Source organism: Schistocerca nitens, chromosome 7, assembly GCF_023898315.1.
Source record: "Schistocerca nitens isolate TAMUIC-IGC-003100 chromosome 7, iqSchNite1.1, whole genome shotgun sequence".
NCBI classification, from domain to species: domain Eukaryota; kingdom Metazoa; phylum Arthropoda; class Insecta; order Orthoptera; family Acrididae; genus Schistocerca; species Schistocerca nitens.
In genome coordinates this window covers 270040254-270052762 of record NC_064620.1, presented here as the reverse complement: position 1 = coordinate 270052762, position 12509 = coordinate 270040254, and positions in this window count along the sequence as shown.

Genomic DNA, 12509 nt, shown 5'->3' with positions numbered 1-12509 from the left:
TACAATTCGACCTTTATCAAAGTCGGAAACGTGATGGTACGCATTTCTCCTCCTTACAGGAGGCAGCACAACAACGTTTCACCAGGCAACGCCGGTCAACTGCTGTTTGTGTATGAGAAATCGGTTGGAAACTTTCCTCATGTCAGCACGTTGTAAGTGTCGCCACCGGCGCCAACCTTGTGTGAATGGTCTGAGAAGCTAATCATTTGCATATCACAGCATCTTCTTCCTGTAGGTTAAATTTCGCGTCTGTAGCACGTCGTCTTCGTGGTTTAGGAATTCTAATGGCCAGTAGTGTACATCGCATAACTTTTCACCAAATTATACGTTAGTATGCTATAAGACCTTTCCTGTATGATTCCTCAAAACATAAATCTTTCCGGTAGGCTTACTATATTTGAAACGAAAAAGTTGTTTATTTTAAAGCACCAAAGAATTGAGAAGTACGAAGCGACCTCCACATTTGTAGGTGATAAGAGCCACTCACGATGGATTTTTAAGAATGCAAAAGCGGAAATTGTTAAATGTGAATAAAATTTTTACTCTATATTTGTAGTTGATCGATGTAATCGCTGTGTTATAGCTTCTCGTAATGTCTGCTTTCGACAAAGTACCCAACAGTTCGCGAATGGATAACATTCTCTTCGTTACCAGCACTGGAGTTGCTGGTTTACTCATATCCATTTCCAGTAACATGTCTACCATCTTCAGTTACCTGATCCTCCGATGTTACGTTCAGGTAGCGGGCGTGGTGCACAGGGGTTACGTAAGGAAGAAATTTCTCGAGGTCTTTTTGCTTTGCTTGTGTCAATTTTTTTCCGTAGTTTCTCTGAATGAAATGCGGCTCCTCCGTCTGGTTAAGTACACAACTTCTCAGGATCTTAAATGTTGCCCATGTAGTATATGAATTTCGCTCTACGTGAAGAGTCTGAACTCGCAGATCTTTTACATGCGGTGTTTCTGTGACAGGTAAACTCCTTCAGGCACTCGGCAGGTGACACCAAGCCATTTACTTGCATTTTCACCACCCGAAAAGGTGTGTTGCTTTTGTTTTTGACGCTAGTTTCCAGTGTTCAGGCATGTAACTATCATGTTTGTAGTGGTCTGTCAAGCACAGTAAAATCCGTGTCCATCAGTTGGTTTTTCTCATAAATCATTACCAAAAAAGTATTGTCCCTCTGCAAACATAATAACATTATCCCATACTCATGTTAAAGTTTATGTGTGCCCCAACTGACATAATATTTTATGCACTGAAGTGCGAAAGAAACTGGTATAGGCATACGTATTCAAATACAGAGATATGTTAACAGGTAGAATACTGCGCTGCGGTCGGCAACGCCTGTATAAGACACAAAGTGTCTGGCATTGTTGTTAGGTCGGTTCTGTTACTACAACGGCAGGTTATCAAGATTTAAGTGAGCGGTGATATAGTTGGCCCACGAGCGATAGGACACAGCATCTCCGAGGTAACGATGAAGTGGGGACTTTCCCTTCACGAGTGTACCGTGAATATCAGGAATTCGGTAAAATATCAAATCTCCGACATCGCTGCGGCCGGAAAAAGAACTTGCAAGAATGGGATCAACGACGATCGAAGAGAATCGTTAAAAGAGACAGGAGTGCAATCCTTCCTGAAATTGCTGCAGATTTCAAAGCTGTGCTATCAACAAGTGTCAGCGTGTGAACCGTTCAACGAAACGTCATCCATACGGGCTTTCGGATCCGAAGGCCCACTCATATACCCTTAATAAACACGACAGAAAGCTTTACGCCTCGCCTGGGCACGTCAACACCGACATTGGGCGGTTGATGACTGGAAACATGTTGCCTGGCCGGACGAGTCTCGTTTCAAATTATATCGAGCGGATGGACGTGTACAGTTATGGAGACGGCCTCATGAATCCATGGGCCCTGCATGTCAGCAGGGAACTGTTCAAACTGGTGGAGGCAGTGTAATAGGACGCGTGCAGCTGGAGTGATATGGGACCCCTGATACGTATAGATACGACTCTGACAGGTGACACGTACGTTAGCATCCTGTCAGATCGCCTGCATCCATTCATGTCCATTGTACATTCCGACGGACTTGGGCAGTTCCAGCAGGACAATGTCATACCCCACACGTCCAGATTTGCTACACAGTGGCTCCAGAAACACTCTTATGAGTTTAAACACTTCCGTTGGCCATCAAACTCCCCAGACGTATCATTATTGAGCATATCTGGGATGCCTTGCAATGTGCTGTTCAGAAGAGATCTCCACCCCCTCGGCTGTCCACAAATCCGTAAGAACGGATTGGTTTACAGCCCTGCAGGATTTATGGTGTCAGTTCCCTCCAGCACTACTCAAGACAGTAGTCGAGTCCATACCACGTCGTGTTGCGGCACTTCTGCGTGCGCGCGGGGGTCTTAAACGATATTAGGCAGGTGTGCCAGTTTCTTTGGCGCTTCAGTGTAATATCCTTCACGACATTATTCAGCTTCTCACTACAGTATCGAATTATACACTACCCAGTTTCGTTCGACTCTCCATGACCCAAGCTCTTCATATCACATAAATTTTTTTGCGTACTCAGTCCCAAGATCATTGACTCGAAGGTTTTCACAACTGTTGTGAGACAAGGTTACTAAGAAGACTAGGAATCATCAGATATATCGACATGCCAACATGCTTCTCCTCACTGCTTCCACGTGAGTCCAGGCAAACACAACATTATATTTAGATTAAAGTTCAGTCTTGATCACGTTATGTCTGTTTTAATGAGTAACCGGTTTCGGTTTTTTCTATAAAACCATCTTCAGACCCATTGGCTCCTTTGGGCTGGTAGGTGGAGCTCCCCTTGCTGCTGTGCAGTCAACTCAGTTGACTGCACAGCAGCAAGGGGAGCTCCACCTACCAGCCCAAAGGAGCCAATGGGTCTGAAGATGGTTTTATAGAAAAAACCGAAACCGGTTACTCATTAAAACAGACATAACGTGATCAAGACTGAACTTTAATCTAAATATAACAATTAATTGATCACTGTATTCCAGAAATGTTTACCAAAAACACAACATTGTTCCGCACCGTCGCTTCATAACTATGACACCCTAACATTTTAACAGCTAAAACACATAGACCAAAATTAACATGATTCACGGCATATACAGCCCATTTCCATGGAAAATATCAGTTTAGCTACAGGAATTGCATCCAATCACAGAAGGTATCAAATACTAATTCTGTGATTGGCTATTCCTTTGTCGTTTACAGGTCGACACAAAACAGAGGCAATACCAGGAAAGAGTCCATTTTTTCTTACCTTTTCTATTCCACTAACACCTTGTCAGCTATTAAAGTTGTGAAGGAGCTACTCTAAAAGTGTCCTGCACAAAATGTTTTGATTGAAAGGTGAGATCCTATGAGTAACATAATAATAATTCTAAAACTTGTGAAACATATTGCTGAGCTCATGTCTTGAGTCAAATAAAGTTTCAGGAGAACGTTTTGTGGAATTATATGGTAATATTAGCCTGAAATTGTTGCCTCCGTGTGTAGTAAGCCATTGGCCTTCGTTTTACAGTTTTCCGACGAAGCTAAACATATGAAAAAGCAGTTTAATGAGGCGACAGTAAGTATTGAGGTCAGAAGTACCACGTGTAGTTCGCTTCTCTAACTGAGGCAAACACAAGCGGCTATTTTCATAGTGAGAATGACACATGTTTTCGTCGATGCAATCACACAAGACAATATATGCGACATATGTTCTGATGAGGTTACTGTGTAGCAATCCTTTCTGACATTTACGAATCACAAATCTGAGCCACAGCTCCCTGCACATTAAGAATGTCTCTGCGAGGCCTTGCACAAGACTAGAAGGGAACATAATTCACTGCGCTTCCGGGAAAGAACGTCTTCGTCGTGAGAGATGACAAGTAACTACGACATTAACGAGAGTGGGCGCACGAAGGTTTCACGTTTCTACCCTTGAGAAAGGTCGTAAGTTTGCAGACAAAGATTCAGACAAACAATGAAATTGAATATTGGACATCTCTAGCCTTGTCATCAGTAATTACTTGCTGGATTATAGCGTATACACATCAACACCTGGAACTCTAGTGTACCACTGCAAACTTCATACCAACCCCTTCATCGGCACATTACGTAGTCCATACTCCAATGATAAATCACCTATAACTTCCCTTTTTATGGTAGCAAAGGTTTTCTACACATAGCTAACTTCTTGGCTTATTTATCGAACGTTATTATAAACATCCACATCCCATTGTTTTTCTGGTTCTTCTTTTTCGATTTTCCTGCTGCATGACTTCCAAGCCAATAACTGCACTAGAAGTAGAATTTTAAATGCATAAAAATGCTACAACAGCTTTTGCTCGAGGATGTTTTGGGATGATTTTCGTGTTTAAGCTGTAGTGCTTCCTATATAAGATAAGTGTTCTATTTTGTATTCGCGATTCATTATTTAGTTTTAAAATGTCCATCGGTTTACCTCTTACTACCGTTCTCACTGTTTTGGCTGTCTTCATCATTAATTCAGTGCTCCAAACGTATCCATCCCACAAACAGTCCAGTCACTTACAATGGCAGTTCACAGATCTTGGAATTTTTACGCCGATTTCTGTGTACGTTAAATCCTTCGACATATTTGTTGTTGTAGTAAAAATCAGTTTTAGATTCGTTGTAAATTAAAAAAGTGTAATGAAAGGCTCAGAAATCAGATTACCACAGGCAAAGAGGGCATTTCTAATCAGGACACGTCTGCTAGTATCGAAAATCGATCTTAAACTAAGGGAGAAATTTCTGAGAACATAATTTGGAGATCAACATTTTATAGTAATCAACCATGGACTCTGGAAAAACCGGACCAGAAGAGAACCGAAGTGCATGACGTGTGGTGCTATAAAAGGGTGTTGACAATTAGGTGGAGTGATAAGATGAGGAGTGAGGAGGTTCTCCGCAGAATCAGTGAAGAGAGGGCGACATAAAAAACGTTGAAAGGAAGAAGGGACAGAACGGTAGAACATGTGCTAAAACATCAGGAAATATGTTCTATGGTACTCCAGGGGGTTGTATAGGCCAAACCTACAGAGGAAAACAGACAATAGAGTATATCCTACAAATAACTGAGGACGAAAAAAAAAAGTGATGATGGATTTAGATTTCCTGCACTGTCCCCACACACAAGGGAAAATTTTTTGGATCCCTCTCCAGAAATTTTTCATTAGTTTATCAGTTTGGTTTCTGAGTTACAAATCAAAAAGTAATGGTGATTCAGTGGAACCCTAACTAATGTTACTTTTAACACAAGTTTAACGCCTGATGCACAGAAGTTGTGCAGTTTAACAAAATATTTTATTTTAAATGCTCTTAATATTATTAATTAATCCTTCTTGTCTCGGCGATTGCTAAATTTGCAATAAAAAAACATTATGCAGTTTTTACAAGGATTCGGGAAGAAACTGGTCGTATTTTCAATAAAACCATGATAACATCTGCTTGCTGAGATCCGAGATAATAGAGGAAATGATCGCATCAGATGCGCAGTGATTTTCTTGATGTACTGGGAAGCCATTGACACAAATATACCTCGTGGTTCTTGTTTTTGTTAGGAACTCAATGTAAAACAAAGTCGTTCGCACTTGTTTACGACAGTGTAATGTGAAGTCATACAGACATTCACGATTGGCCTTGTGCATCATAGTGCCATCTATATAACATTCGTCACATCAACTGAAAGGCTAATTCTTGTCAACTATCGCTGTCTTTCATTTCTTTTCTTCAAAAAGATTACTCTAAAGCCAGCGGTTTGTCCCTTCATTTACAGCATGTGAAAGACACAAACCGTAAAATTTGTAGTAAAAGTGTCTCAATGTTCTCCTTCTATTGGCGGATTTATTGGTGGATCAGAGGTCACTGGCAGAAATAACTGCGCAATAGAAGCTAGTAAAAATATTTACTGAAAAACCGACGCAAAAATTAATATTTCACACTTCAAGTAATAACGTCAGCTTTTCTAAGTGCTCTTTCAAGCATTTCATTCGTTCATTGAGGGACTAGGTACACTATAAATTAATCCAACTGTTAGATATCTTACTGGTGTTGACCCACTTTTCAAATATTTATCTCCTTTTCACGCATATTTTTTTGAGGAGATATCAGGATCAATCGTGGTTCATGGTGTGGGTTCCTGTAGTCATGTCCTAGTTCATGAACCACGGGCAACGTATGAGTGGCCAAGTAAGTGGTCCCGAGAGTCGGGATACCAGTTACTTTGGAATAAGGCTGGGAATCTCGGACATATTCTGAGTCGTGGTCACCTTTGTGCTCATACGGCAAAGACTACCAAATCCACCGGTTAGTCCCTCAACCGTTAGGGTTAAAACTCAATGGGACTCGGGGCAAGTAAGGCTAGCAACCTGCTTCCCTGGTACTTTAAATATGATGCTGGCAACAATCAGAGCAAAATGCCTCGGACCTTTGGAGGTGACGGAGTCCCACCTCTAACTGACAAACCGGGGACTCCTAAGATACGACTTGGCAAACAAATGGCAATGAGATGGGGAGCTATTAATATCAATAAAGGCTACTCTGGGAAGAAGGTAGAGCTGGCAGAGGCTGCAAGTAAGATGGGGCTGGACGTTTTAGCTGTTAGTGACATTCGGGTAAGGGGTGAGAAAGAAGAGGATGTGGGAGAATACAAGGTCTGCCTGTCAGGAGTCAAAGCAGGAATAGCACAATGGGGTGTAGGGCTTTACATCAGGAAAGAAATGGAACCCAGCGTAGTTGCAATAAGGTATGTAAACGAACGACTGATGTGGATAGATTTGACAGTGTCTAGCAAGAAAATTAGGATTGTGTCAGTATATTCGCATTGTGAAGGGACAGATCAAGATAAGATGGATAGTTTTTATGAGGCACTCAGTGATGTAGTTGTTAGAGTAAAGGACAAGGACAGTGTTCTGCTCATGGGTGATTTTAACGCCAGGATTGGAAATCGAACAGAAGGGTATGAAAAGGTTATGGGTAAATTTGGAGAGGATATGGAGGCCAACAGGAACGGGAAACAACTCTTGGATTTCTATGCCAGTATGGGCTTAGTAATCACAAACTCCTTTTTTAAACATAAGAACATTCACCGATATACTTGGGAAGGCAGGGGAACCAGATCTGTCATTGACTATATAACAACAGATCAGGAATTCAGGAAGGCTGTGAGGGACACACGTGTATTCAGGGGATTCTTTGATGACACTGATCATTATTTAATCTGCAGTGAAATTGGGATTGTGAGGCCGAAAATGCAGGAGGTCAGGTCCGTATGTAGGAGGATAAGAGTGGAGAAACTTCAGGATAAGGAAATCAGGCACAAGTACATAACAGCGATCTCAGAAAGGTACCAGTTAGTTGAATGTAGTCAATTACAGTCATTGGAAAAGGAATGGACAAGGTACAGGGACACAGTACTAGAAGTGGGTAAAGAATGTCTTGGAACAGTAGTGTGTAAAAGTAGGATGAAGCAAACAGCTTGGTGGAATGACACAGTCAAGGCAGCCTGTAAAAGGAAAAAGAAGGCGTATCAAAAATGGCTACATACTAGAACTCAGGTAGACAGAGAAAGTTATGTTGAAGAAAGAAACAAAGCGAAACAGATAATTGCAGCATCCAAGAAGAAATCTTGGGAAGACTTTGGAAACAGGTTGGAGACTATGGGCCAAGCAGCTGGAAAACCATTCTGGAGTGTAATTAGCAGTCTTCGAAAGGGAGGTGAGAAAGAAATGACAAGTATTTTGGACAGGTCAGGAAAACTGCTTGTGAATCCTGTGGATGCCTTGGGCAGATGGAGGGAATAGAGTTGCTCAATGTAGGTGAAAATACGATCAGTAATGTTTCAGATTTCAAGGTAGAATGGGATAGGAATGATGATGGAAATAGGATCACATTTGAGGAAGTGGAGAAAATGGTCAATAGATTGCAGTGCAATAAAGCAGCTGGGGGTGGATGAAATTAAGTCGGAACTCATCAAATACAGTGGAATGTCAGATCTTAAATGGCTACACAGGATAATTGAAATGGCCTGGGAGTCGGGACAGGTTCCATCAGACTGGACAAAAGCAGTAATCACACCAATCTTTAAACATGGAAACAGAAAAGATTGTAACAAATACAGAGGTATCTCTTTAATCAGCGTTATGGGTAAAATCTTCTCAGGTATTGTTGAAAGGAAAGTGCGAGTATTAGTTGAGGACCAATTGGATGAAAATCAGTGTGGGTTTAGGCCTCTTAGAGGTTGTCAGGACCAGATCTTTAGCTTGCGGCAAATAATGGAGAAGTGTTACGAGTGGAACAGGGAATTGTATCTATGCTTTATAGATCTAGAAAAGGCATATGACCGGGTTCCTAGGAGGAAGTTATTGTCTGTTCTACGAGATTATGGAATAGGAGGCAAACTTTTGCAAGCAATTAAAGGTCTTTACATGGATAGTCAGGCAGCAGTTAGAGTTGACGGTAAATTGAGTTCATGGTTCAGAGTAATTTCAGCGGTAAGACAACGCTGCAACCTGTCTCCACTGTTGTTCATATTATTTATGGATCATATGTTGAAAACAATAGACTGGCTGGGTGAGATTAAGATATGTGAACACAAAATAAGCAGTCTGGTATATGCGGAGGACTTAGTTGTGATGGCAGATTCGATTGAAAGTTTGCAAAGTAATATTTCAGAGCTAGATCAGAAATGTAAGGACTATGGTATGAAGTTTAGGATGTCCAAAACGAAAGTAATGTCAGTGGGAAAGAGATATAAACGCAGTGAGTGCCAAATAGGAGGAACAAAGTTAGAACAGGTGGACGGTTTCAAGTACTTAGGATGCATATTCTCACAGGATGGCAACATAGTGAAAGAACTGGAAGCGAGGTGTAGCAAAGCTAATGCAGTGAGCGCTCAGCTACGATCTACTCTCTTCTGCAAGAAGGAAGTCAGTACCAAGACTAAGCTATCTGTGCACTGTTCAATCTTTCGACCAACTTTGTTGTATGGGAGCGAAAGCTGGGTGATTCAGGTTACCTCATCAACAAGGTTGAGGTTACGGATATGAAAGTAGCTAGGATGATTGCAGGTACTAGTAGATGGGAACAATGGCAGGAGGGTGTCCACAATGAGGAAATCAAAGGAAAACTGGAAACGAACTCTATAGATGTAGCAGTCAGGGCGAACAGGCTTAGATGGTGGGGTCATGTTACACGCATGGGAGAAGCAAGGCTACCCATGAGACTCATGGGTTCAGCAGTAGAGGGTAGGAGGAGTCGGGGCAGACCAAGGAGAAGGTACCTGGATTCGGTTAAGAATGATTTTGAAGTAACAGGTTTAACATCAGAAGAGGCACCAATGTTAGCACTGAATAGGGGATCATGGAGGAATTTTATAAGGGGGCTATGCTACAGACTGAACGCTGAAAGGCATAACCTGATGATGATGATGATGATGATCAGGATCAATACTACATTTTTTAATTTTACCACTTAGTCTCCAATAATCAACTGAGACTTTCAGTCTTCAAGATAATATGTTCTGGGGCTCGTTTCTTGTACTTATCAAATTCTGAAAATTTCGTCAGATTAGTCAATAATGTGATCCTTTCCTTGCTTCTGCTATTTCAGAAATCTTCCCTGAATTCGGATAACTGCGAGTCAATTTCATTGTGGTGTGGAAACTGGATGAAACGCTATTATATGAAACGAACTCTCTCAGGACAAAATATCTGTATAGCTACAGTGTAAAATTTGTATCACTCTGTGACTAATTTATTATGAAGAATACAAACAAACGAAGCGTGCTGCGTTTCGAGTCAATTTCATTGTGTTGTGGAAACTGGATGAAACGCTATTATATGAAACGAACTCTCTCAGGACAAAATATCTGTATAGCTACAGTGTAAAATTTGTATCACTCTGTGACTAATTTATTATGAAGAATACAAACAAACGAAGCGTGCTGCGTTTGTGATTCGCACAGTTGACAGTACTGCGTCTTAATAAATAGTTTTAATGTAATTTGTTAGTCAGAGGCCTTTACTGTTTCTGTACGAGAAGAAGGATTGTTTCTAATTTTGTCATGTTTGTATAAATGCCCGTCACTTGATAATGGCCATGAGCCCGAGACCGTTGGTAACTTAAAATGCAGTTTAAAATACAGCCATGACGATCTTCTGTACTGCATCAGTTCCCTTCATACTGGCGATTCTATATCCTTTAACCCAGGTGCTACTACAATTCAGATCTGCCGCATACTGCGTAGATTCAGTATGGTGCGATGTACTTCCGGAAATGTTAGTCAGTGCCTACCAAATCATGGTACTGAGTTTATAGTATTTATCAACTTCAAACCTACATATACATTATTCCAAATATCACTTCATTCTAGAGTGTTATTGCGCTGTGTCATTATTTTACGTTAAATATTTATTTCTCCTTTAGGGCTCATTACTTGTTGAAATTTTGATTACATCTTTCTATGTCTCGGAATAAAATCAGAAATACGTCATGCGTATCAGAAGTTCCATATTTTAAACCAGCTCTCTACAGAAGTTCATTATCACTGCTCGAATTGTGGAAGAATGTGATATTTCTGATGTATTTGCTTATAAAATGATTAAAGAAATTTACTAAATTTATTGCGGTAATTTAGCTTCTGGTTAGAGACCGTAGTTTGAAGCATTGTATTTTGTTAATACATCATAAACTATCGAAAGTTCAAAATCTATAAACAGAGATGACCTCATCTCAGACTTTTAGCTAATTGAAAAATATATGCTTAAATTTTATTGTACATATTTCCAAGTGCCTTACCATTTTTCGATGACATGGTAAGTTACCAAAGCTATCAAACCAACAAACATTGTCGTTGCTTTTATATCCACCTAGTATGAACAATTTTCACAAGCACACTTTCAAAAAATGGTTCAAATGGCTCCGAGCACTATGGGACTTAACATCTGAGGTCATAAGTCCCCTAGACTTAGAACTATTTAAACCTAACTTAACATCACACACATCCATGCCCGAGGCAGGATTCGAACGTGCGACCGTAGTAGCATCGCGGTTCTGGACTGAAGCGCCTAGAACCGCTCGGCCACAGCGGCCGGTGCACACTTTCATATCTACATGAGGCTGGTTATGAGGATAAACATCGCTTTAAACAAGGTATTGTAAGTATGTAAGCTAAGTCATTTAAGTGAATGTTAAGTGATACCATTGGAAGACTACTCAGGTAGACGATTCTTTTTCGCCCTGTTGTTAGCTACACACAGGTTTCATTATGTAGCCCCCTTACGTCGCAATGCCTAGTATTTTAGTGTTGCATTTCTGATAATCATTTATGAGTACGTATCCGCTTGAAGCCACAGTTATTAAGACGAATATTACTCTTTTACGCTTCGTTATTAGTGAGTAGACAGCTTTTGTTTAAGCTAAATATACAGAACACCTCATAAAGGATTATTAGTTACGTGTGATACTATCACTATTACTTTTGAATTTTAAGTGGAGTTAACCCGATCCCCATTGGTAAAACTGAAGAAATTGTTTACGTACATTTTCTGATTGTTTTGGTATAATGACCCATAGTCAAATGAAAAATGCAAGCTTTGTATAACCTGTTGCCAAAGTTATTATTATTAATCCAAGCTGACTTAAAGTAAAAAAGCAATAACTTTTTTCAAATTATATTCGGAGTTAGCCCCTAAACATGTAGTATGTGGTGGTTTGTTACAGTTTACATTTCGTTTATCTTACCTCCCCCTTCTGCCTTCTTATTTCAATGAAAACATCGCTACAATGGTACAATAATGTCTTTGGTATGCGTCGTGTGTCTTGTTTGGAAAGGAATTTATCCTGTTCACTAGCAGTACTTTAGTCTTTACCCTCAAGCTTGCATTCATTGCTGGTCAATTCTGTTTCGACTTAGTTTTTCCCACAGTGTTAGTTGTATTTCTGCGGGCTGTTGCATTCGTCTGCATTTAGTGTGGCACCATTTGCTGATTGCGTAACGCGCTTTTTCACTATCGTGAAGGTATGTTTGCAGAAACACTGTTAACAAACCGAGTGATTCGTAATTAAATCATTACTCTGTAACTAACCATTCGAGACTACGGTACCTTGCACTAAAATACACAAAAAGTATTGCTGAAGAATGAGCAAACTCCAAAATTTTATCTGCACAGTTAGCATTCACCGTGTAGAAAGAAGCTTCTACTGTTACTGTCGTGTTGAAGGACAAGATGCATTCACCTATCGTCATCTGCTCCGGCATGAAGTGGCGTGAAGAGCACGATTTCTTTGCATGATCAGTGCATAATAGAGCGCGGCCACAGCCGATCCTGCCTGCCTCTGTAGGCGAAGCTGTAAAGGTTTATACGGCCTAGGCATGCCGAAGTCACAGAGCGTGAAATCCCATGCTGAGAAGCTGCTAGACCGGTTTCTTATTACCCTCCCTTCTATTCTTTCTTCTC